This window comes from Danio aesculapii, chromosome 25 (assembly GCF_903798145.1).
Source record: "Danio aesculapii chromosome 25, fDanAes4.1, whole genome shotgun sequence".
Lineage (NCBI taxonomy): Eukaryota > Metazoa > Chordata > Actinopteri > Cypriniformes > Danionidae > Danio > Danio aesculapii.
The window spans coordinates 27,451,603-27,476,021 of NC_079459.1; the positions used below are offsets into that span (position 1 = coordinate 27,451,603).

The 24,419-nt window shown below is 33.5% G+C and overlaps 1 protein-coding gene across 1 annotated transcript in view; it reads left to right on the top strand.

Moving 5' to 3' along the window:
- Positions 1 to 24,419, top strand: part of lrrc4ca (leucine rich repeat containing 4C, genome duplicate a) — a 131,241-nt gene that overhangs the window by 84,683 nt on the left and 22,139 nt on the right. Inside the window, exon 2 of the mRNA XM_056452202.1 lies at positions 15,573 to 15,642. The gene's annotated coding sequence lies outside the window, so the exon portion shown is untranslated. The remainder of the gene's footprint in view (positions 1 to 15,572; positions 15,643 to 24,419) is intronic.

The window sequence follows — 24,419 nt, forward strand, 5'->3', positions numbered from 1 at the left end:
AAGTAAATAAATTAAAAGTAAATAAAGAAAGAGTTTACTTTAGCTTTAATCTCACTCTATCTTAGTTTCAACTAACTAAATGTATCAAAGCTGCTTTTAAATGAGAATATTAGAGCACTACGCACTATGATTTTCCATCAAGCTAACACAACTTTTGTGAGATTTGCAAGCGTAAACATTTATCTGACTCTTAACATGTGTGATTGAGCCAAACGGAATTACTTGTGTTGATTTTTTTTATTTTTTTTTTGCTTCTTGGCACAACATCAGCATGTCTCGACTTAACTCAGCCATCAGCAGTACAGATACCCGTATGAACACTCTGCCTTTCACTGATATCACAAATCCTCTTAAGGAAAGCGAGTTGCACATATTCAGTCTCATTGGGAGGTGCCAGTTTTACTTTCTCAAGTACCTTGATTGAGTTTGTGAGCGACTTGTTCTAGTGTCTGTAATTCTGGGTGGATTGATAGTGAAGTTTACATGCTTGAGGAGATGCTGATCTGTCAGAATACAGCGCTGATGGGGTCTCGTCACAGCGGGATGTTTCGATTTCAGAGACATTTTTTGTTTGTAGATCAAGGGGGAGAGTAAATAAAAAGGCTGTTGCAGACCTACTCACTTTTTTGGGAGAGGCATAGTCAAAGACTAGACTTCTGAAGTTTTACTAGTTGTTTTTTTGCATTTGGAAGAACTAAAATCACATATATTTGATTTTTCAGTGTGTGTGAAATATATATATGAGCAATATGTCACTTATAGCAGTGCGATATGGCTGTATATCGGCACTGGCGTCCCTCCAATATACAGCCAGTGACAATATACAGCCATATAACACTGCTATGAGTGTGATATTGCATTGATACAACAGTTCGATGGCATAATCGTGTATATAAAAAAAAAAAACTAAACACAGAGCGTCTCAAAAAAAAAAAATTGTTATAGGAACTACTTTCTTCCGCCATTCATTCACATCAGTAGCTGACGGTCAAACCAGCAGAAACCGTTGCTACTTCACAAACCCTACTTTAGAGCTAGTATTAGAATGATTCTCTTGCATAATGTCTAAACTGATGACAAGACAGGTGATTTTGCTCCTCATTTTAAGATTATGAAGCTGAACGGCATGAAATGCCATCAGTCTACAGAGATTTCCCAGTATTTCTCTGTTGCAATCTTGAGATCACAATAATAAACCCCGAAAAAGCCAGAGCAAAGTAAACACTGCCAGATTACTATGGTATAAATAAAGCAATACAAAATACAAAAGAGAGAGATCGATTTAGAATGTCACATACCTGTTTTTTAATGATTTGTTCAGCTGTAGTTTGAAACGGAAGCTGAAAAAGGCTATTTTTCTCCCCTGAGGACTTATTATGCGGTCTCTGTCGCCATCTTGTGGCGGAATGTCAACTGTCTTTGCTCTGCTCAGCATGGCAGGCTGATGGCCACCGACACACTGAATCTCCAAAGTTATGAATATCTAAAATAGCCACTTTTCCATCCTTATAAATAAACTGCATAGTTGCAATCTAAACAACTACATTCTTGTCTGAAAAAGTCATTATGTTGTCAAACAGCTACAATATTTGTTGTCCTGTCCTGTTGTCCTATGCTTGGGCGGAGTAATAGACAAGGGTAAAGAGGATGTACGAGTGCTGATGTTACTTTAATATCTCACAGTTGTCAGCCAATCAGATTCAATTTATCAGATTTTTTTCTTTTTGAAATATTTCCCAAATGATGTTTAACAGAGCAAGGAATTTTTCACAGTATGTCTGATAATGTTTTTTTCTTCTGGAGAAAGTCTTATTTGTTTTATTTCAGCTAGAATAAAAGCAGTTTTAAATTTTTTAAGATCCGTTTTAAGGTCAAAATTAGCAGCCCTTTTCAGTTGTATTTTCTGTTTTTCTTTAAGCTGTTTTTTTACAATCTACAGAACAAACCATCATTATTAAATAACTTACCTAATTACCCTAACCTGCCTAGTTAACCTAATTAATCTAGTTAAGCCTTTAAATGTCACTTTAGGTTGTATAGAAGTGTCTTGAAAAATATCTAGTAAAATATTATTTACTGTCATCATGGCAAAGATAAAATAAATCCATTTTTAGAAATGAGTTAATAAAACTAATATGTTTAGAAATGGGTTGAAAAAAAATTCTTTCCGTTAAACAGAAATTGGGGAAAAAATAAACAGAAAAAAAAAAAAAAAATATATATATATATATATATATATATATATATATATATATATGTGTATAAAATTTTATTTGTTGGTGAGCTAATGAAATGAGCATTTTTATAATTATCAATTTCCATTGTTTCATTGTTCATTCAAATTTTGTTGTTGGTTATATTATTTAGATATGTCTATATTGTTTGTTTGTTTGTTTGTTTGTTCATTTAAATTAAAGCTTGGTGCCAAGTAGAAATAGAAATATAATATAATAATCCTGTAAAATTACAATACTATTATTTATGCTTTAATTTCTTTATGTTTAGCCATTTTTAGGCTGCAACCCAATAAAGCAAACGTGTTTGTTGTGTCTTTGTTTTATGTCTTTTTTGTATTTTATTCCTCTAAAATATTTTGGTTTTCACTGGCCACTATATTTGACAATTCCAATATGACTATAAAATAATAATGATTTTATTGTAATTATTAATAAGTAAAGAAAGTAAACAAAATAAGATTTTGTAGTAACGCTAATTTTAAATGTTCCATGTTCTTACTACAGTAATTAAACTAAGTATGCATAATTATATGCAGAGATGTATGGTAATGAAGTAGAACTACTTGCTGTACTTAAGTACTAAAAGGCTGTATCTGTACTCTACCGGAGTATTGTTTTTTCTCCTACTTCCACTTTTACCTCAGTACATATTTTCGATGAGTTTAATACTTTTACTCTTATTTTTACTAATACTTTTTTATGTGCTGCATCGTTACTCTTTACCAGGGGTGTCAAAATTATTGATATTGCTTCAGTAATAGATCATAACCGGTTATTACGTACTGATGTCATTTATCTCATATGCGCGGTGTCGCAGCAGTAGCGAAGGAGGCGAGGGCGAGTAAATACCCCATTTACTACATTGAAGCACAGCACACAAGCCGTTATTTCATTACCACAGAGAAATGCTGTAAAACTCCATCTCTTTTCCTCTCCTCTTGGCTGCTAAAGCGATACTTGTGGATCCAGACACGAGCATGCCTGAGGTGCAAGTTTTCTCCACTGTCTCTATTACGGATTACCTGTGATAACCGCGTATTATGCAAATATAGACTGTAAACCGCGGCTGTTCTTCCCGCATACATTCATCCATCCATCTATTCATCCATGTATCTATTAAAACAAGTGTGACCCAGTTTACTTTCATATACATTCCATGTTACATTGCAACAGGGATACCCTAAAATAAAGTGTGTCTGAATTTTTGACGTAAACACACTGCACTGTATCATAAACATAGCTTGAAAGTTTATTAAACAATTTAAAATGTTGTTGGCAATACCAGTTTATAAAAACCTTAAAACGTGGTATTTTACACAGATGATGCTATCCGATAACACAGTAATGGAAATGATTGTGTGGAATACCAACACAATCTCACGGCAATTCGTAACTTTTTGATTTAGTGGCGAATTCGTACGATGGAATTCGTAAAATTTATTACGATTTGCTCATCCCCCAATGACGACTGGGTTTAGGGCTGGGGTTAGGTGCCACGCCTCCTTTTTAAAATCGTACAATTTCATATGACTGAACTCGTACGAATTAGCCAATAAACTTACAAACCGTAAAATACTTACATTTTCTCATAAGATCAGGCTGAGAATACTGAGCCTAATGATGAGCTTAGTGTTGCCAGGTCCATGTGTTTTTCTGCTGAATTGAGCTACGTTTGCTTTGAAACCCTGACAAGATTAAAACTATAAACTTCGCAGTGATAAACAAATCAGTTACAACTGCGAGTTCATGTAAGTGGAAGTGCACATGCAGCAGTGCTAGCATGCTAGCATGCCGCACACATCTTTCCACTCTGCCCTGATCAATAGCCTCATTTTCTCCAGATCTTGCTTTGCACTACTGAAGGTTAAGAGGTCTGGAATAGTATCGATCAGGATATTCACACACCATCTGTCAAGGCCATTAACATGATGATATGCCATTGGAAAAAAAGACACTATTTTATGCTGATTCAGTTTTGCTTTCGTGCCTGAGGGAGCCATTTTAACCCTAATTGTATATCTGTATTAAAATAAGAATAAAAATCTTTGGTTTAAACTAATGCTATTAACCTTCATCTGGCGTCTAGTTTTGGTGGCATCTAACTAGTGGTATTTTGAGATGATAATATGCGTACACGGGCGAGGCAGTGGTGCAGTGGGTAGTGCTGTCGCCTCACAGCAAGAAGGTCGCTGGTTCGAGCCTCGGCTGGGTCAGTTGGCGTTTCTGTGTGGAGTTTGTATGTTGTCCCTGCCTTCGCGTGAGTTTCCTCTGGGTGCTCTGGTTTCCCCCACAGTCCAAAGACATGCAGTAGAGGTGAATTGGATAGGCTAAATTGTCCATAGTGTATGAGTGTGTATGGATGTTTTCCAGAGAAGGGCATCCGCTGCGTAAAACATGTGCTGGATAAGTTGGCGGTTCATTCCGCTGTGGCAACCCCGGATTAATAAAGGGACTAAGCCGAAAAGAAAATGAATGAATGAATGAATATGCGTACACTGATAAGTACAGGGGCTTTTCAAAAAAAAAAAACATGCGTGTAGATTTGAATTTTCTAAAAGTTGCACCAGTTCAATGGATACAATAATACATTAGGAAAAATACCTTCTTAACCCAAATGCTTGAATTGTGATAAACTGCTATTAAACTCTTTATGGTGAAGAAAAAGTATATACAAAGAGTTCAGATGCAAAAGCCGCTAAACGCCACTTCCGCCAAAAATGAGATTATGACATTGAGTGAATGCTTCAGGCACGTAGTACACCATCAACAATTAGATTTGCTTCTTATCATCCAAATCCCAGCGTCAGCTCATTCAGAAATAACAGTTTGTTTGCAGAAGTCGCTAAACGCCACTTGCCTTTGACAGCAAAAACCGCTATATCCCGAGAACCAATCAGAAGGCGCGAATCGAATCATATGTTATCAATAGCAGCGTGCTGATATGCCAGCTTTTATAAGGAGAGCATTTCTTCCTGCTTTCGAATTTCGATTTTAAAAGATGAAGTTTGATGAATTGTATGAGCCAGTCCGACTGGCAAATGAAAACGTCACTTACCTCAAAACCTAAGTATAAGAAAAAGAAACCACAGTGTACAGTCAGAAGTGTAGCAAGCATTTATAATGATTTTTTATGCAGCGACGCTACTTTGAGTCCAATTTTCTTTACATTAAACGACAACTGCGTTTCACGAAAGACAGTTAAGATGCTGTTCTTTTATCCCACGTGGATGCTATGAGGATAAACAAGAGACCAAGACCTTAAGTATGGTGAGAATGAATGAATGACAATTCTGAAATTGTCTGAGAGACATCCTCTTTTTGCCCAGTAGGCCTTTCTTGTGTTTTATTTGCTAATTTAAGCTATTTTTTAAAAGATAAATATAAGGTCAGTGCTGAAACTATAAATAACTGAAATCTGCTTAATTTTTTTGTGGAAACAGATACATTTTTCAGGTTTATTTTTTATAGGAACACATAAATAGCTCACACCCTTGCAAATCTACAAACTGACATGTAATTAGCAAACCAGAGCACTTCTAGTTACCCGTTTGGACAGTATGCGTAAGAATCTATTAATTACAATTACAGCATGCACCCTTAATAAAATAAATCTGAATATAGATTAATTAGAATCTCACAGTGTGAATGTGATTGGACCAAATTAAAGGCGTCCGGGGCGCTTTCTTGTAATTCCTTCTTAATATTCTTTAATGATCAGCATGCTCCATCAGCACATTAGCAGTGGAATGTGCGTCAGAAGCTAATGATGTCAATTTAGCTCAAGAGAGCAGAAAGACAGGGTGGAAAAAAACACCCCAAATCTCATTTTCTCCTGATGAGTGACGATCTAGCTTAAACCCATATTTAAAAAACTAATCATATATATTTTTAGGGATATTTGTAAAAGGAAAACACACCATCAATGCATCCGTATATCTATCTATCTATCCGTCCGTCCGTCCGTCCGTCCCTCCATTATCAGTCCATCTGCCTGTCTCCATTCAACCATCCATCCATTAATTAATTATCTGTCTGTCAGTCTGTCTGTCTGTCTGTCTATCTATCTATCTATCTATAAATAAATATATCCATCCATCCATCCATCCATATTACATTTATCCATCCATCCCTCTATCTATCCATTCATCCAATTATCTATATATCCATCCATCTATCCATCAATAATCTATCTATCCATCCATCCATCCATCCATCCATCCATCCATCCATCCATCCATCCATCCATCCATCCATCCATCCATCCATCCATCCATCCATCCATCCATCCATCCATGTTACTTTTATTCATGTCCATCCATCCATCCGTCCGTCCATCCATCCATCCATCCATCCATCCATCCATCCATCCATCCATCTAATTATATCGGTATCTGTCTATCCATCCAGCCATATATCAGTTATTTATCTATCTATCCATCCATTCATGTCACATTTACCCTTGTCCATCCATCTATTCATCCATCCATCCATGCATGTTACATGCACCCATGTCCGCCCATCCATCCATCTATCCATCCATCTAATTATCTATGTATCTATCCATCCATCCATCCATCAATTATCTGTCCATCCATCTTTCTATTCCATTTACCCATGTCAATCCATCCATCCATCCATCCATCCATCCATCCATCCATCCATCCATCCATCCATCTGTAAATCTGTAAATGTATTAAATCAAGTGTGTCCTACTTTTATATACATTCCATGTCTGATTGCATCCATTCAATAAAAAGTGTCCTTGCCACCTTTCATGAGAATACACGATTTCTCTGCCTTTCTCTGAAATGACTTTCCTTTTTGTCTGACATCACCAAGGCCTTTTGTTTTCCAGCCCCGCCTCTTCTGCTATCCATTTCCACATAGGAACACAACGCGCATTTATTTCATGATCCAATCGCGTGGACGAAGAAGCCCTGCTGTTTTCCCTCACTGAATAACAGGTTTCACTTCAAAATACGTCCGATTAAGTTTGGAAAATGCTCAGATGCTGTGTTCAAAAATTAAGATACGAAAGCAATCATCAAAGAGCACCTATAGATCGACGTCAAGGGCTCAAAATAAGATTTATGCTCGGCCTTCATCTCTCTCAATCTCACACTCTCTCCTCTACCTTTACATGATGCCTCATTATGTCTCCCGTAGGGTCATCGTTATTTTTCCTCGTTGTGGGACCCCATTCAGACACAGATAGATTTACCATTCCAACAAGACAAATGGAGCAGACGACCTTGCTGGTTTGAGCTATACTGTGTAGGTGCAGAGCTTCTGTATGCATTTGTTTGCAATGTGTCCACAGCCCATTGATTTAAAGGCTATTTGCATTTATGCTTTTCTTTATTGAGGGCAAAATACAGGTTCAAATCAAAGCACTGCTACACCCCAGAGACTAAAGCGATGATGTCAATTGCAAATTAGGTTGTATATTATATTATATTATATTATATTATATTATATTATATTATATTATATTATATTATATTATATTATATTATATTATATTATATTATATTATCCAAAATAAAAGTTTATTTTGGCATAATGTATGTGTGTGTTCTGTGTATATTTGTCATCTATATATAAATACACACATGCATGCATACATTTGTGAAATTGTTTATTTATATATATTATGCAGTATATAAGCAGTGCAAAAAATGCTCACGGCCATTCAAAAGATGTGCCTCTAGACACAAAAAAAAACACGTTTGTTATGATTGGCTCCTATTGCATAAGTTGGTGTATGTCTGGAATACTTGATTCTGATTGGTCAGTCACGACATTCCAAGGTATGATAAGCTGCGGTCACACCAGAGTTTGTGTGTGCGAAATTCTGTCATGCGGCGCTGCGAAAAGGGGCGGGATTAAACAAGATAATTAGACATTTAAAAAAGCGAGTGATTGATGTTTTAAATTTCTGTCCAGAGAGGTCATGTTTTGATCCTCGATCGGTCTCACGTAGTCAAGTGATGCGATTTCACAGGTCAGAGTTTTAAAGCTTGAACTTTGCACCGCAGCGACATGCGAAACTTGATGCATGACCCTGCATTTCTGGTCTGACGCATTCGCGTGCGTATGAATGGAAGTCTATGGGAGGAAAAGCCCTGTGTGACCCCAGCTTTATTCTGAGATGACAATTGCAGAAACTAATAACACCTGCTCATCCGGGGGCTTTAAATCCTCTCGACTCAGTGAATATGTCCACGTTCATATTTACTGTATATGTTTGACTGTTTGGTGCCATCTTGAGACAGAATAAGGGCCCGAGCACACCGAACGCGTTTTAATGTTCCAAAACCACGAGGCGCACCACACTGCCTTTTTGGTTGACAAGAAAAAAAGTTGTGCGATGTTATTTTTTTATGTCACTAACCAGTGATTATCAACTACATATTGTACGCGAGTGTTGCTGTTGATATTGTCATAATTGTAATATTTAATAATATTGTGATATTCAATATTTGTTAAGCCATACAGCTCTTTATCACTTGAAACAGCGACCACTAGTCTCTCCTCTATCTTCAAGAGGGTCCGTAGATGTCTTGACACCTCAACGGAAACCCCATCTCTGCTTTCATTTAATTGGAGACTGAAAAAGACACGACTGACGTAACATGCTTTTTCTGCTTGGAGTTGACTTTTTTCAACTGCAAGCACACAGCGCGTGACAGCAAAAACGTAAGGTGCAGAGGGCGCCTCTAAATGCAAAAAGTGCGTTCAGTGTGTTCGGTTCAGTGGCCCCTAATGCATAAGTTAGTCCAAGCTCCATTCAGCCATTTTTGTTTCTGTCAGGTTTGCCTTTTATAAAAAATTATAAAAGTATAAAAAGTTGTGTAAAGTATATCCAAGCGGTTGTTTTCTCAAACAATTTTCATGTTCATTTCTATCATAACTCCAGCATTTACAACACAGTACTAAAGTTCACTGACAAGCTACACAAAATTGCATTTAAAATGGCAGACAGTTTTATCAATCGGTATCTGCGATAACGGCAGCTGTTTGCATTGCTTTTACTGAACTACTTTTCAGTTTAAAATGCTGCTTCATCTGAAAGCGCATGAAAATAACACATTTAACACCATGTTTTTCTCCAAACTTACGTCATAAATACAGTTGAGTGTTTGAAAAACTCTTTCTGTGAGACAATTTTATAGTCGTTTGTTTATTAGACATGTTGAATCATTGAAAACAGGCGAATATTACATTTAATTAGCAGCCACTTTATATATTTCCTGGGTTTCTTCTTTGCAGTGTTTTCGGAGTTGCGTAAGAGCGCCCTCTAGCCATCAGGAGAGAGATTTTACTACTGATCACACAACCGTGCTTTCCTGATTTGCATATTCGCTTGATCACATTTGCCATTTCACCTTGATTAATCCCATATTCTTTGACGATGAATAGACAATATCTTGAGTGTGTTTTTGCGTTGGTACCTTGGCTGGATTTGGGCCTGACATGGATAGAGATAAATACATTTGACAGTCTTAATGAGTGATTCATTGACTTATTATGATTTGTTCAAAATGGCAGATTCATTTGGAATGAAGAAAGTCATTAGGAAAGTATAATTGAATCATTGACTCACATGATTCAATGACTCAATGATTAATTCATTGACTCAATGATTAATTCAAATGATTAATTCAAAATGGATTAATTCAGGAACTCAACAGCGCACTGAGACATGTCGCTTTCTACTCCAGCTCTGTTTGGAAACAGTTTTAATGGCGGAATACTGCAAAAACTGTAAATATTATACTTAAAATGTTGGTATCACTTAGTTTTTAGGATCCCTTTATCATATTTTGTTGATTATAAGTTATATTGCAACTGGTTAGTGTAAGTTGACATTTACTTTCAAAGTTTCTTGATGTCTGGAGAATATCTGTTGGTGGAGGCATATCAGCAGATATTAAAAATCCCATGAAAATAAATGAAAGTTTTTTTAGATGTTAAAGAATATTTATAAACTAGTGTGCTCCAAAACAGTGACACAATTTGCATTGAGATGACATAAAAATCCGAAGCTTGCTATCAACGATTGTTTCGATATCAACTCATCTTTTTTGCCAAATCTTCCGACCAATCAAATCCTCTATAGTATCTGGCATGCCCCGCCCCCTTTAAAATGTTTCTCATTTGATGCGCTTGATCTCAACCACCTTTCCCTGGCAGAGCTGTGATAAAAACGAAACACTATTGGCTGTTTTTTTTTAATGGGAGGAGCCACTACATGCCCCGCCCTCTTCATATTTCAGTTGAGATTACCTCAAACATCAAATTAAAAATGCACATTTCAAAGCACTTCATGAGACATTAAAGCAGATAGTCTACTAATACTTCAGTGATATTTAGTTAGCATGTAGTTGCAATGTAATTTAGTAAATTAAATGTTTAAAAGCGACCATCCAAATAAAGTGAGGCCAAAATGTTTCCTATAACGCATTCTAATAGTAATTTCAGTAACACTTTAGAGATTAAGTAACAACTCACACCTTTTACTACTGGCTTATTATCTGTCTATTATTAAGGTATGAACCTAATCCTACTCAAAGCCCAGACCTAAACCCAGCTACTACCTTACTAACAATTACTCTCTAAAAAAATATTGTTGGTGCTTGTTCAAACTACTTAATTAAAATAAAATGAATCAACACAATTCCTGAGGGGGTTTATTTGTTTTATGTACAGTCAACTTAAATTTGTAAAAACAATTAGGTTAACTTAATCGATTTGTGTTGAAGTTGTGTGGAACCCAGCATTTCTTACAGTGTAATAAGCAGCTAACTAGTAGTTTATTGAGCTAAAAGTCTTAGTTATTGGTTTGTTAATAACATAATTTCAATTTATGTTATTAACAAACCAATAACTAAGACTAAAGACTAAAGTGTGGTCATAAGTTCTTCAAATGTTGAAATGTTTCATAAAAAGTTTAAGATGCAAAGGAAGAGGATACAGGTACTTGACTGGCCTGTCTGCAGTCCCGAGCTGTCTACAATAGAGAATGTGTGGAGCATTTTGAAGCGACAGCAAAGACTTCATACTGTTGCCAACCTTAAGACTTGTTTGCAGGAAGAATTGGAATACATATTTATTTAAATTAAACAAACAATCATAAGTAACACATTAAATAATATTTGTTGTATTGTCTGCAGTGAAATACAAGTCGAAGTAAATTTAGAAATCACTACTTTCTTTTTTTCTGTTGCGTTTTCCATACTCTGCCAACATTTTCTGATTTGGGGTTGTAGAAGAAGTTAATTTGACTCAACTAATAAAGATTAGTCAGCAATAATGTTTATACACTGTTGTTAAAATCATCAATTGAGCCGTATTAGACATCTTTGTGAGTCTTATGTTTGCCACCTGTGGGTTAAAGGATAAATCGAGCTTGCATTGAACAACAAAGAGCGAAACAAAGATAAAGAAAACAGGACAGCAGAGCTGATTAAATAAGTTGACCGTAGTTGCAATGGAAATGCGCTGCTGTATTTGCGCTCTCTCCCAATCGCTGCTGGGGTTTTGATCTCCGCACAGCAGCAGTTTAAAGATAAAAGGCCTGGAAAGTGGAGTGCATCAAATCCAGCCTCAGGAGCATGATGGGAAACATATTTATAGATTGTTGGGTGAGGAATGATGCTGCCGGTTGCAGGCAAAGGATGTGTGGGCAGGAAAGGTGCATTGTGGGATACAGTCTGACACTCTGGGTTTCACAACTACGCTGTTTGTTGTTTTGATTTCTCCAGGATGGATCAGATGAGTCGCTTTTATATAGAGTTGGTGTGAAAGGGGTTAAAGCATGTTGTAAGGTCTATTGAATTATTTTTTACTAGTTTTTGTACTGTGGGGTTATATATATATATATATATATATATATATATATATATATATATATATATATATATATATATATATATATATATATATATATATATATATATATATATATATATATAAATATATATATATATATATATATAAATATATATATATATATATATATATATATATATATATATATATATATATATATATATATATAAATATATATAAATATATAGATATATAGACCCTAAAATGGTTTTTAAAAAATCAAAAATTGCTTTTATTCTAGCCGAAATAAAACGAATAAGACTTTCTCCTGAGGAAAAAATTTTATCTGACTGAAAATACTGTGAAAATGTCCTTTCCCTGTTAAACATCAATTGGGAAATATATATATGTATAAAATAAATAAAATACATTAAATAAATAACTAAATTAGTAGTTGGAGTAATATTTGTTATTATTATAAAATTTATATTTTTATCTTTTTAAACTTTAAACATGAAATAAATCTGTTTATAATCTGCATTAATATATTTTTAGTTATTTATATCAATTTAATACATTTATTTTAGATTGTTATGCAAGTTAACCTATTACTATTATTATTGTTGTTGTTGTTGTTGTTGTTGTTGTTGTTGTTGTTGTTGTTGTTGCTGTTGTTGTGTAAAAATCTGACAAATGCATTTACCTACTTATAAATATGCCACATTTATATAATGTATTAAATATCAGTATATTATTTTAATCTATATTTTAATATTTTCATATGTAGTTATTTTGTATTTAATGTTTTATTCTTTATGGTTTACAGTATGTGTTTTCAATTTTTTCTATGATGTCTTTTTTTTAAGTCTTGGCGTCCGCAACATCCTTGTCTAATGTATGCACATTTAAATATGTATGCCAGCTCTACTAATTATAGCCAGCATATATTTTCCTCCTGCCTGCAAGACATGAAGCCTCCTCAGATGAGCTGTAAAACACTAAAAACAAGATTTAGTATCATCAGGAGAGCCCAGGAACTGATTCGACAGTGGCTCCTCATAATGCTGTGATTCAGGCCAAGAATAAAGACTAAGCTTGAATACAGAGTCACTTTTTTGAATACAGAGTCACTCAAGGCTGCAAGAAAATGTAAGTCGGGAGTCATAAATGCAAACATATGAAACTCGAGTAGCTTTGTTTTTAGGCATATTATGGTGTCACATCAGTTGGCTTGGCGGATATTTATTGAGTGAATAGGAGATAAAAACGTCATATAAGAACACCTTATATACACATATATATATATATATATATATTGTTATTATAAACTATTAATTTTAAATCTTTTTAAAGTAATCTGTTTACATTATCAGAAACAAATAAAAATAATTTTTTTACAGAGATAATAAATGTTTTAATTGTGTAATTTAAATGTTTTAATTATAATGAATTTCAGTGTCGGGCTATTATTAACACCAAACGAAGCCTCTTCAAGGTTTATTAATCTGAAGATGAAGATCTGAAGTTTCTTAATCAGACGCGGCCCACAAGAAATGCATTCATTATAAATTCGAATGCTGATATTATGTGCATTAATGGATCCTCCATACTCTCTCTCTCTCTTTCCTTCTCTCCATATTCTCCGTCTGTGTTATATAAGTCTTCCTGAAAAGCTCACGTCACGCCTCCTCATTTTCTGGGACAGGAGTAGAAGAGCATCAGTGCAGATCAGCACTTCAGTTTGAAACACACACACACACACACACACACACACACACACACACACACACACACACACATATATATATATATTTGGAGCAGAGAATGTATGTTTGTTTGCACATTCATGTTGGTAGTGTGTGTTTGTGTTCAGGTTAACGCTCAGCTGACTGTAATTCATATTGATCAAAGAAAGTTAAATATACAGTTGAAGTCAGAATTATTAGCCCCACTTTTTTCTTTTTTAAATAACTTACAAATGATGTTTAACAGAGCAAGGAAATGTTCACAGTATGTCTGATAATATTTTTTAAGTCTTATTTGTTTTTTTTCGGCTAGAATAAAAGCAGATTTAGATTTTTTAAAAAACATTTTAAGGTCAAAATTATCAGCCCCTTTAAGCTATATCGTTATACAATAACTTAGGCAACTTACCCTAACCTGGCTAGTTAGCCTAATTAACCTAGTTAAGCCTTTAAATGTCACTTTACGCTGTATAGAAGTGTCTTGAAAAATATCTAGTAAAATGTTATTTACTGTCATCATGACAAAGATAAAATAAACCAGTTATTAGAAATGAGTTATTAAAACTATAAATAAAAAAACTATAAAGGTAAATATATATATATATATATATATATATATATATATATATATATAGTTTGTTATTTAAAATATGTTGTTATTAATATATATTATATAAAATAAAATAAACAATACTGTGTAAGGGTTCTCAATCCCGGTTCTGGAGGGCCAGTGTCCTGCAAAGTTTAGTTCCAACCCCAATCAGACACACCTGGGCTAGGTAATTAGATCTTACTAGGTTTTCTAGAAACATCCGTGCATGTGTGTTGAGGCAAGTTGGAGCTAAAATCTGCAGGACACCAACCCTCCAGGACTGAGTTTGAGAACCCTGCTGTATACAATATATTTTTTGTGTGCAGTCTAAAATCTCATCATGTGTATTGCTATTGTTTTCTTAGAGTATTTAGTAATGGTATGTATATTAGTTGTTTATGTATAGTGTTTTTTTTTGAACTGCTAGCATATCTATCTATCTATCTATCTATCTATCTATCTATCTATCTATCTATCTATCTATCTATCTATCTATCTATCTATCTATCTATCTATCTATCTATCTATCTATCTATCTATCTATCTATCTATCTATCTATCTATCTAGAATGCAGATTAATAATATGATTTAACAATACATAAGGAATCACATATATTTTCTACTTACAGTAATCATGTGTTTATTTGGGGGGTTAACAGCTCCTGTAATTTACACTAGAAAAAAACATTTTCTTAGGGGTTTCCCTAATTTTTGATGTTTTATAAACGAGAGTCAACAATCAGGTCAGCATAATTCTCACCATTTCCAAAAATATCTCTTCACAAACAGCACAGAAAAAAAAATCACACTCTCCTCATACCAAAAGCCCTTCGAGCAGAGAAACGTGAGTCTGAAACAGAGAAAAGAGCGCTGTGCTGTGTTTAGCAGCTGTTCTTCTGACTCATCTCCTCTATTCACACAAAAAAAGCTGTCTAGCCGGCCATAATGAAAGAGACCAAGCGGGGATAACCAGTGTTAATATTTATTATATTCATCTATTATTCCAAAGCGTGTGAAGTTAGTCAATCGAAAACACGCTCGGTCTCCAGTTTCATCCGTTTCAGGGCTTTGTTTTTCCCTCAGTTCCCATTTCGAGCCGAACAGCATCCAAGTGGTTTGTAATTGTAACGCGGCTCTTCTTTTTGTCTTTTTTTTGTGCGCAGGGCGAAGCCAGCAAGCGAAACTGAGCGTGAAGATGTCCAGAAACTGCTGGCACTGTGGAGGACTTGGCAGGTGAGCATACAGGAACAGGTTGTGAGGAACAGGCTTTGGCTGATTTGAGATCAGGCACCGTTCCCTGTCTGAGAACAGATCTTGTGTGACGTGCAGAAGCTGATTCAGGAGCTGTCTCGTTGGAGAGAAAGGCGGATGAGATCAGACATGATTGATTTACTGTTACAATCCATCAGATCTTTATATTTTTCTTTCCTTTTTACATTTATTTTATTTATTTTAGGAAGTGCACTCTCAGAAATAAAGGTACAGGAGCTGTCACTGGGGCAGTACCTTTTCAAAATGTACAAATGTTTACCTGAAGGGTTCATAATGGTACCTCATAGGTACGTTTTAGGTACATTTGGGTACTCATATGCCCCTTTGAGGTAACAATGTGGATTCTTTGGATACAAATAAGTATCTTTTGAAAAGTTACTGCCCCAGTGACAGCTCCTGTACCATTATTTCTAAGAGGGTGGGATATATGACCAAGTTCAACTGTGTCTGGAATGGAGATAGTTTAGGGGGTGGGTCGGTAGCTCTAATGAAAGATGAAGTGCTGAGGGATGTCATTGGATTCACTGAGTTGGCAGAAGTAATTAGAAATATAGATTTTAGTACATTTAGTTTTGTTTTTATTCCAAGAATTGGGATATTTAACCACATTTAACTGTGTCTGGAATGCAGATAGTTTAGGAAGTGGGGCTTCTGATATTAAAGAGCATTTAATTGGTGGAAAGCTCTGATGAAATGCTGAAGTGCCGAGTGATGTCATCAGATTCACTGATCCGTGTTGGCAGAATTAATTTTAAAAATGTGTTTTATTTTATTTTCATAATTATATATTTTATAGTTTAGGGGCGGAGCTTCTGATACTAGAGAGCATTTGATTGGTGGAAAGCTCTAATGAAAAGCTGAAGTAGTGGGTTTTGTCATCAGATTCACTGATCCATGTTGGCCGAATTTTATTTTTTAAAAATTACTTTTATTTTATTTTATTTTATTTTATTTTATTTTATTTTATTTTATTTTATTTTATTTTATTTTATTTTATTTTATTTTATTTTATTTTATTTTATTTTATTTTCGTTTTTTTTGTTTTGTTTTGTTTCCAAGAAGTAGGATTTTTCACCACATTCAACTGTCTGGAATGCAGATTAATTAGGAGGTGGGACTTCTGATCCTAGAGAGCATTTGATTGGTCAAAAGCTCTAATGAAAAGTGAAGTAGAGAGTATTGTCATCAGATTCACTGATCCATGTTGGCCGAATTTATTTATTTTTTTATTATTTGTATTTATTTATTTATTGTTTTGTTTCATATCCAAGAAGTAGGATTTTTCACCACATTCAACTGTGTCTGGAATGCAGATAGTTTAGAAGGTGGGGCGTCAGATACTAAAGAGCATTGGATTGGTCGGAAGCTCTAATAAAAAGTTTAGGTGCCGAGTGATGTCATCAGATTCACTGATCCGTGTTGGCAGAATTAATTTTAAAAATGTGTTTTATTTTATTTTCATAATTATATATTTTATAGTTTAGGGGCGGAGCTTCTGATACTAGAGAGCATTTGATTGGTGGAAAGCTCTAATGAAAAGCTGAAGTAGTGGGTTTTGTCATCAGATTCACTGATCCATGTTGGCCGAATTTTATTTTTTAAAAATTACTTTTATTTTATTTTATTTTATTTTATTTTATTTTATTTTATTTTATTTTATTTTATTTTATTTTATTTTATTTTCGTTTTTTGTTTTGTTTTGTTTTGTTTCCAAGAAGTAGGATTTTTCACCACATTCAACTGTCTGGAATGCAGATTAATTAGGAGGTGGGACTTCTGATCCTAGAGAGCATTTGATTGGTCAAAAGCTCTAATGAAAAGTGAAGTAGAGAGTATTGTCATCAGATTCACTGATCCATGTTGGCCGAATTTATTTATTTTTTTATTATTTGTATTTATTTATTTATTGTTTTGTTTCATATCCAAGAAGTAGGATTTTTCACCACATTCAACTGTGTCTGGAATGCAGATAGTTTAGAAGGTGGGGCGTCAGATACTAAAGAGCATTGGATTGGTCGGAAGCTCTAATAAAAAGTTTAGGTGCCGATTGATGTCATCAGATTCACTGATCTGTGTTGGCATAATTAATTTTAAAAATGTATTTTATTTTTAAAATTATAACTTTTATAGTAAAGGGGCGAGGCTTCTGATACTAGAGAGAATTTGATTGGTGGGAAGCTCCAATGAAAAGCTTAAGTAGTAAGTTTTGCCATCAGATTCACTTATCCGTGTTGGCTAAAATATATTTGTAAAAATTATTTAATTTAATTTAATTTAATTTAATTTAATTTAATTTAATTTAATTTAATTTAATTTAATTTAATTTAATTTAATTTAATTTAATTTAATTTAATTTAAATCATTTCACTTTATTTTGTTTTATTTTATTTCTAAGAAGTAGGATTTTTTACCACATTCAACTGTTTGTAATGCAGATAGTTTAGGACGTCGGACTTCTGATACTAGAGGGCATTTGATTGGTCAAAAGCTCTAATAAAAAGCTGAAGTGCAGTGATGTCATCAGATTCATTGGCCTACTGTATGTTGGTTAAAATGAGAGACTGCATGTTTTAAATGTGTATAATTTTATAGTGTTTGCTGCAGGGCTTCTGAAACTAGAGATCATTTGATTGGTTGGAAGATCTGACAAGAAACTAAAAGCTAAAATTTAAATTATTATTATTTTATTTATTTTTTCTTACTTATTCACCACCTTCAAGTGTGTCTGGACCGCATCATTATATCTTGTATCTTTTTGGGGCAGGGCTTGTGATACTAGAGAGCATTTGATTGGTCAGAAGCTCTGATGAAAATCTGAAGTGCTCCCTCGGCAGATTCAGACAACAGACAGACATTAAGGAAGAAGATCTCATGTAACGTTTGTGAGAAATACTACAGTAAGAACTTTACCAATGAGTATTTGTTGTAGAGTTGCTACGATGAGTCACACACAATGTCGTTACAAAGTTCACGTACACACACAGATACACACACAGACACAGCGTGGACACAACACGCACACTCACAGACAGCGCGGACACCACACACAGATACACACAGACACAGCGCGGACGTCAAGTTGCGGTCAGTCTGAAAACCCTTCCAAGTGGTTTTATATTGTTAAATTGAAAAAAAAAAAGACTGGGTGTGTTTATTTCACCACAATATGACGGTCAATACACTATACCTGCACATATGTCTGTCCAAACAGCTTGAAAAGTAGATTTTTCACCATAGGTGCCCTTTAAATATATATATATATATATATATATATATATATATATATATATATATATATATATATATATATATATATATATATATGTATATATATATATATATATATATATATATATATATATATATATATATATATATATATATATATATATATATATATATATATATATATATATTGACTTAATTATAATTTTTAAATATGTCTGGATCGCAACATTATATCTTGTATATTTTAGGGGTGGAGCTTGTGTTACTAGAAAGCATTTGATTGGTCAGAAGTTCTTATAAAAAGCTGAGTGATGTCATCAGATTCACTAAGTCACATTGGTGGAATTGAGAGACCGCATGTTTAAAATGTGTATATCTTTTATAGTTTATGGGGCGGGGCTTTTGATACTAGAGACCATTTAACTGGTTTGAAAATCTGATGAGAACCTAAAATCCAGAAAAATCATTGATGCTTTTAGAAAGAAACTAAAGTCTTTTGTGTGCTTATATCTTTTAAATATTATCTAACTGTTTTGGAGCACATTCATTAAGCTTAAACCTAACATATTTACACTAACTTTGCTTTTGATATAAATTTTTACCAACTTTTACAAAACTTTTATTATGTTACTTATAATATTCAGTATATGGACAGGCTTTTTAAAGCCTTGCTACATAAAAATTTGATTTAAAAGAAACTTTTTTTTGTTCTCCACCCAACATCGTTTTTGGTTAACCAGTCGTGTGCTGCAAATCACCAGAAACAGACTGGTTATGACTATAGTTTATGAAAATGCGTCATTTTCACCGCCATCATTTCTGAACGTAATCAGCAGTGAAATTGCTTGTATGATGTGGAATTGTTTTTGAGAAATATTTATGCAGATTTTCAGATGCAATCGTTTGTAGGGCTTGCAGAACAGCAAATCAACAAGATGTGGGGGAAGAAGAAAAGTTTGGAAATAATTTTGAAAACCCGCTCATCTAAACTGTTGAAATTACTTGTAATGGCAACTTTAATATTGCAGCTTTGCAGCAATAACACATATTTTCCTTCAGACGTATGTATGTATATGTATATTGTAAAAAATTATATGGACATTATTATATGTTTTATATTTCTTTAAAAAAGATGGATAACAATATATATTTAGTTTAGAGTCAGTACTTGAATAAATGACAAAGCAGATAATTTTGTTTTATTAATGCATTAAACACATTTTAATTGTAAATAAATTTTGTACAATTATTATTATTATGATTATTATTATTATGTATATAATATCATTTTGAGTCAGTCAATCAGTGTTATGGTTTGTCAGAATACGTGTCAATGTAATTGCCAGCAAATTCAATTAATTTTGACTGGCACTGTCATTTGTAAAGGTTTATAGTGACCCAAAACTATTTTTCAATGGTATTAGTATCTCAGAATAAATAAAATAAAACCAACAAAAGCATCATATAGTAGTAATATATACAGTTGAAGTCAGAATTATTAGCCCTCCTGTTTATTTTTTCCCCCATTTTCGGTTTAACACAGAGAAGATTTTATAATTCTGACTTCAACTGTAAATAATAAAAACCTAATATCTGAATAAAAAAATCCCTTTATATATATAAAAAACTAAAATTATTGGACAACCATCTAAAGTTTCTAGCATGAACACAGCTGAAATAAATAGAGTTAAATATATATTAAAAAAATTTTAAAATAATAAAATAATGATGATGATAATGCACATCTGATAAATAAATAAATAAATAAAATAACAACAAATGCACCATAATATTAATAAACAAATAATAAAATAATATAAAAGCAATAGTAATATCATAACCTAATATCTAAATAAATGCAGAAGTTGTATATTGTCTCTTTATAAAAAAAACCCCAAATGCAATTCCATCTAAAGCTTCTAGCGTGAGCACAGCTGAAAAAATAGTATATATATATGATAGAATAAAATAAAATAACAACAAATGCACCATAAAGTAATAAATAAATAAGTAATAAAAATGTAATAGCTGAAGGAATTTTAAAAAATTGTATGCTTTGCTTTTATATATACTTTTTAACAGATGTATATATAAAGTTTGTAGCGTAAGAAATAAAATACATTTTAAAATATTAAAAAATAATAATAATAATAATGTATGTCCATCCAAAGCTTCTAGCATAAGAACACAGAAAAAAAAATATTGTTTTCTATATAAATTAAAAAAAAACAAGTCAAAACATCTAGCGTGAGCTAGATAAATATTTATAAATCTATAAATATTTTAAAAACAAAAATAATAATGCATGTCCAAAACAAAATATTTAAAAAACAATAAATGCATGTTCATCCAAAGCTTCTAGCGTGAGCATGTCTAAAAAAGGTAATAAAAAATGTAAAAATATTTTATAAAACTCTATTTCCACCTAAAGCTTCACTCAAAACAGTAATTCTGACAGTAAAATCAGTCCTGTTCAAATGTCAGCATGTACACGAGTCAAGATGGCGTTTCTGAAGGCCGCGTCATCATGTTTGATGCTCTACATGTTTTGGGCCTTTAATCGCTGCTGTGTTTAATTGAACAAAGCGACAGAAAAGGCTGAGACAACTAAAGCGAGGGAGCAGTTGCTTACCAATGTCACCATCTGTTATTTATACAGTTACCGCCTCCTACGGGAGACAGCGAAAGGCCACATATTGCAGGAAAAAACATAAATCTATCACTTCAACTCATTATCTTTTTAATCAGCTGACCCAGGCTCCCTTCTCAGGGGAACGACACAGCCGGGGTACGTTTAGGACAGAGCCATAATTCACCCCCATCCTGAAGAGAAAAAAAAAAACACTAAACATTGCAGAACACTGAATATGAGTGTGAATAATGTTGAAGGAATGAGACATAGAAAACAAGTCTGGATTGATAATGTAGTGTAGGTTTTATTGCGCATACTTCAAATCAATCAAAAGAGTCAGAATTATTAGCCCTCCTGAATTATTAGCCCCCTTTGATATTTTCCCCCCAATTTCTGTTTAGGCAAAGGAACATTTTCCAACACATTTCTAAGCATATAACTAATTTCTAATAACTGATTTCTTTTATCTTTGCCATGATGACAGTAAATAATATTTTACTATATTTTTACAGATACTAGTATTCAGCTTAAAGTGACATTTAAAGGCTTAACTGGGTTAAATAGGCAAGTTGAGGTAATTAGGCAAGCCATTCTATAACCATGGTTTGTTCTGTAGACAATCAAAATATATTGATAACTTAAGAGGACTAATAATATTGACTTTAAATTGGTCTTAAAATTTAAAACTGCTTTTATTCTAGCCAAAATAAAACAAATAAGGCTTTCTTCAGAAGAAAAAATATTGTAGGAAATATTATGAAAAATTCCTTGCACAGGAGGGCGAATAATTTCAACACAGGCTCAATGTGAAAACGTATGTGTCAGGGTTCTGCCACTCTGGTCTTGTTAATTCTTGTTTTGGTGGCAGAGTCCGGACACAAGCTCTGTCTTGTCCTGTCCTGTAGTGCTCGGCTCCAGTTTTCTTGGGTCGCGCACTTGTTTTGTCATTGTCTGGGTGCGCGTCGTCATAGGTGCGTGCAGACCGTGCGCGCTTCCGCTTCCTTGGGATGCGCGCTCTTGTACTTGTGTTTGTGTTGTTTCGTCAGCCTCGCGCTGTTTCATTCTCAGCGTCTCTGTCTAGTTGGTTTCGGTTTTGGTTGGCGCTGAGATGAAACATGCGCGTTGCAGTTGTGTGAGCGCACGGTAAGGTGTTTTCACTTATCGTGTGCTCGTGTCTTGCGTCTGTTGTCAAAGCACGTGGCTCTGTGTTTACATTGGTAACTACCCTCGGGGTAGTTTGTTTTGCCATTTATTTTAATTTATTATTAATAAAACCCATATTCTTTTCTGCACCTGAGTCCTCGCTCCCTTTTCCTCTACACCGACCGTGACAGTATAACTGCATTCCGTCTGTAAAATGAATGCTACTGGGTGATATGACACTGCCGACGGCTTCTGTTTATTTTCATGCTAACAGCTAGCCGCTTACCTCCATGTGGATAGCTTATCCGCTGTTACCTATTGGATCTGTCATCTGAAACCTGCAACTAAATGTACACAGAGCAATGTATTTTACATTTCACAAAAATATAGCCTGAGATACATGTTTTCATTTAAAATACTGCTGTACAAGTGTTGTTTATTCTTTCTTCATGTTAGTAAATACATGAATTAACATAAACTAATAGACCCTTATTGTAAAGTGAGACCTTTTCATTTTTTTAATAGTCCCTTTTTAAACTCCATACTACTGTTATCTTCATTTACTTTTACTTTATGAAAAAGCAACTAAGAAATTTGGAAAATCATCTCTTTTTGTGATCGACTGAAGGAAGAAAAATTCTGTCATCATTTACTACTTAGAAACTACTTAGTTTAATTTAACATTAGTTTAACATTATTATTCTACTCCAGAAGTTTGGTCTGCTAACCTGAGCCATTCAAAGGCCAATGTACTGAAAAAGAAGCTAATATCAGATCAGAGAAGAAAGCAGAGGATGTTGGGTTTAATGTGGGGAACACAGTGTGCATGTGTGCCTGCACCTGCAGCTAAATTATCTGTTATTAATTCAACAAATGTAGTGTAACATGAGAATGTCTTGTTTCTGAGCCCCTGCAGGGATTTTTGGTCTGCCTTCTGAATCTCCTGCTACTGTTTTTAAGAGCTACAGTACATTTACAGACCTCTTTCATCTGATGCTGTAGAAAAGATATGATACCTTCAGATGTAGCATGTTTTTCCTGGCCTTAATGTTTTAAATTCATTTTTGCTGTTATTGTTGCAGTCCTTTGTGCACAAAGAGCACGCTTTTATTCTGGCATATTTCGAGTTGTTTTATTTCCTCTGTGAAAGGATGGAGATAATTCTGACTCACTGTTGAAGCTGGCGGATTTTCATGTATTTATGTAAACAGCAATGTTTTGATCCTCTGACTCTTAAGCATTTCAGTTTTGCTTAGTGAGGTAGTTTATTAATACATAGATGTCAATATAATTAAATATATTAATATTTAATATAAAATTTAAGCTTATTATAATATGTATACATCAATATTATATTATATTATATTATATTACATTATATTATATTATATTATATTATATTATATTATATTGTATTGTATTGTATTGTATTGTATTGTATTATAATTATATTATATTATATTATATTATATATTAATTATATTATATTATCTTTTATATTAATTATATTAATTATATTATATTATATTATATTATATTATATTATAATTATATTATAATTATATTATATTATATATTATATTATATTATATTATATTATATTATATTATATTATATTATATTATATTATATTATATTATATTATATTATATTATATATGGTTGGAAACACAGGTGTGGTGTGGTTCACCACCAGATGTGGGTAATCCTGCGAGCCGCACGTTGGCGACGGTCCG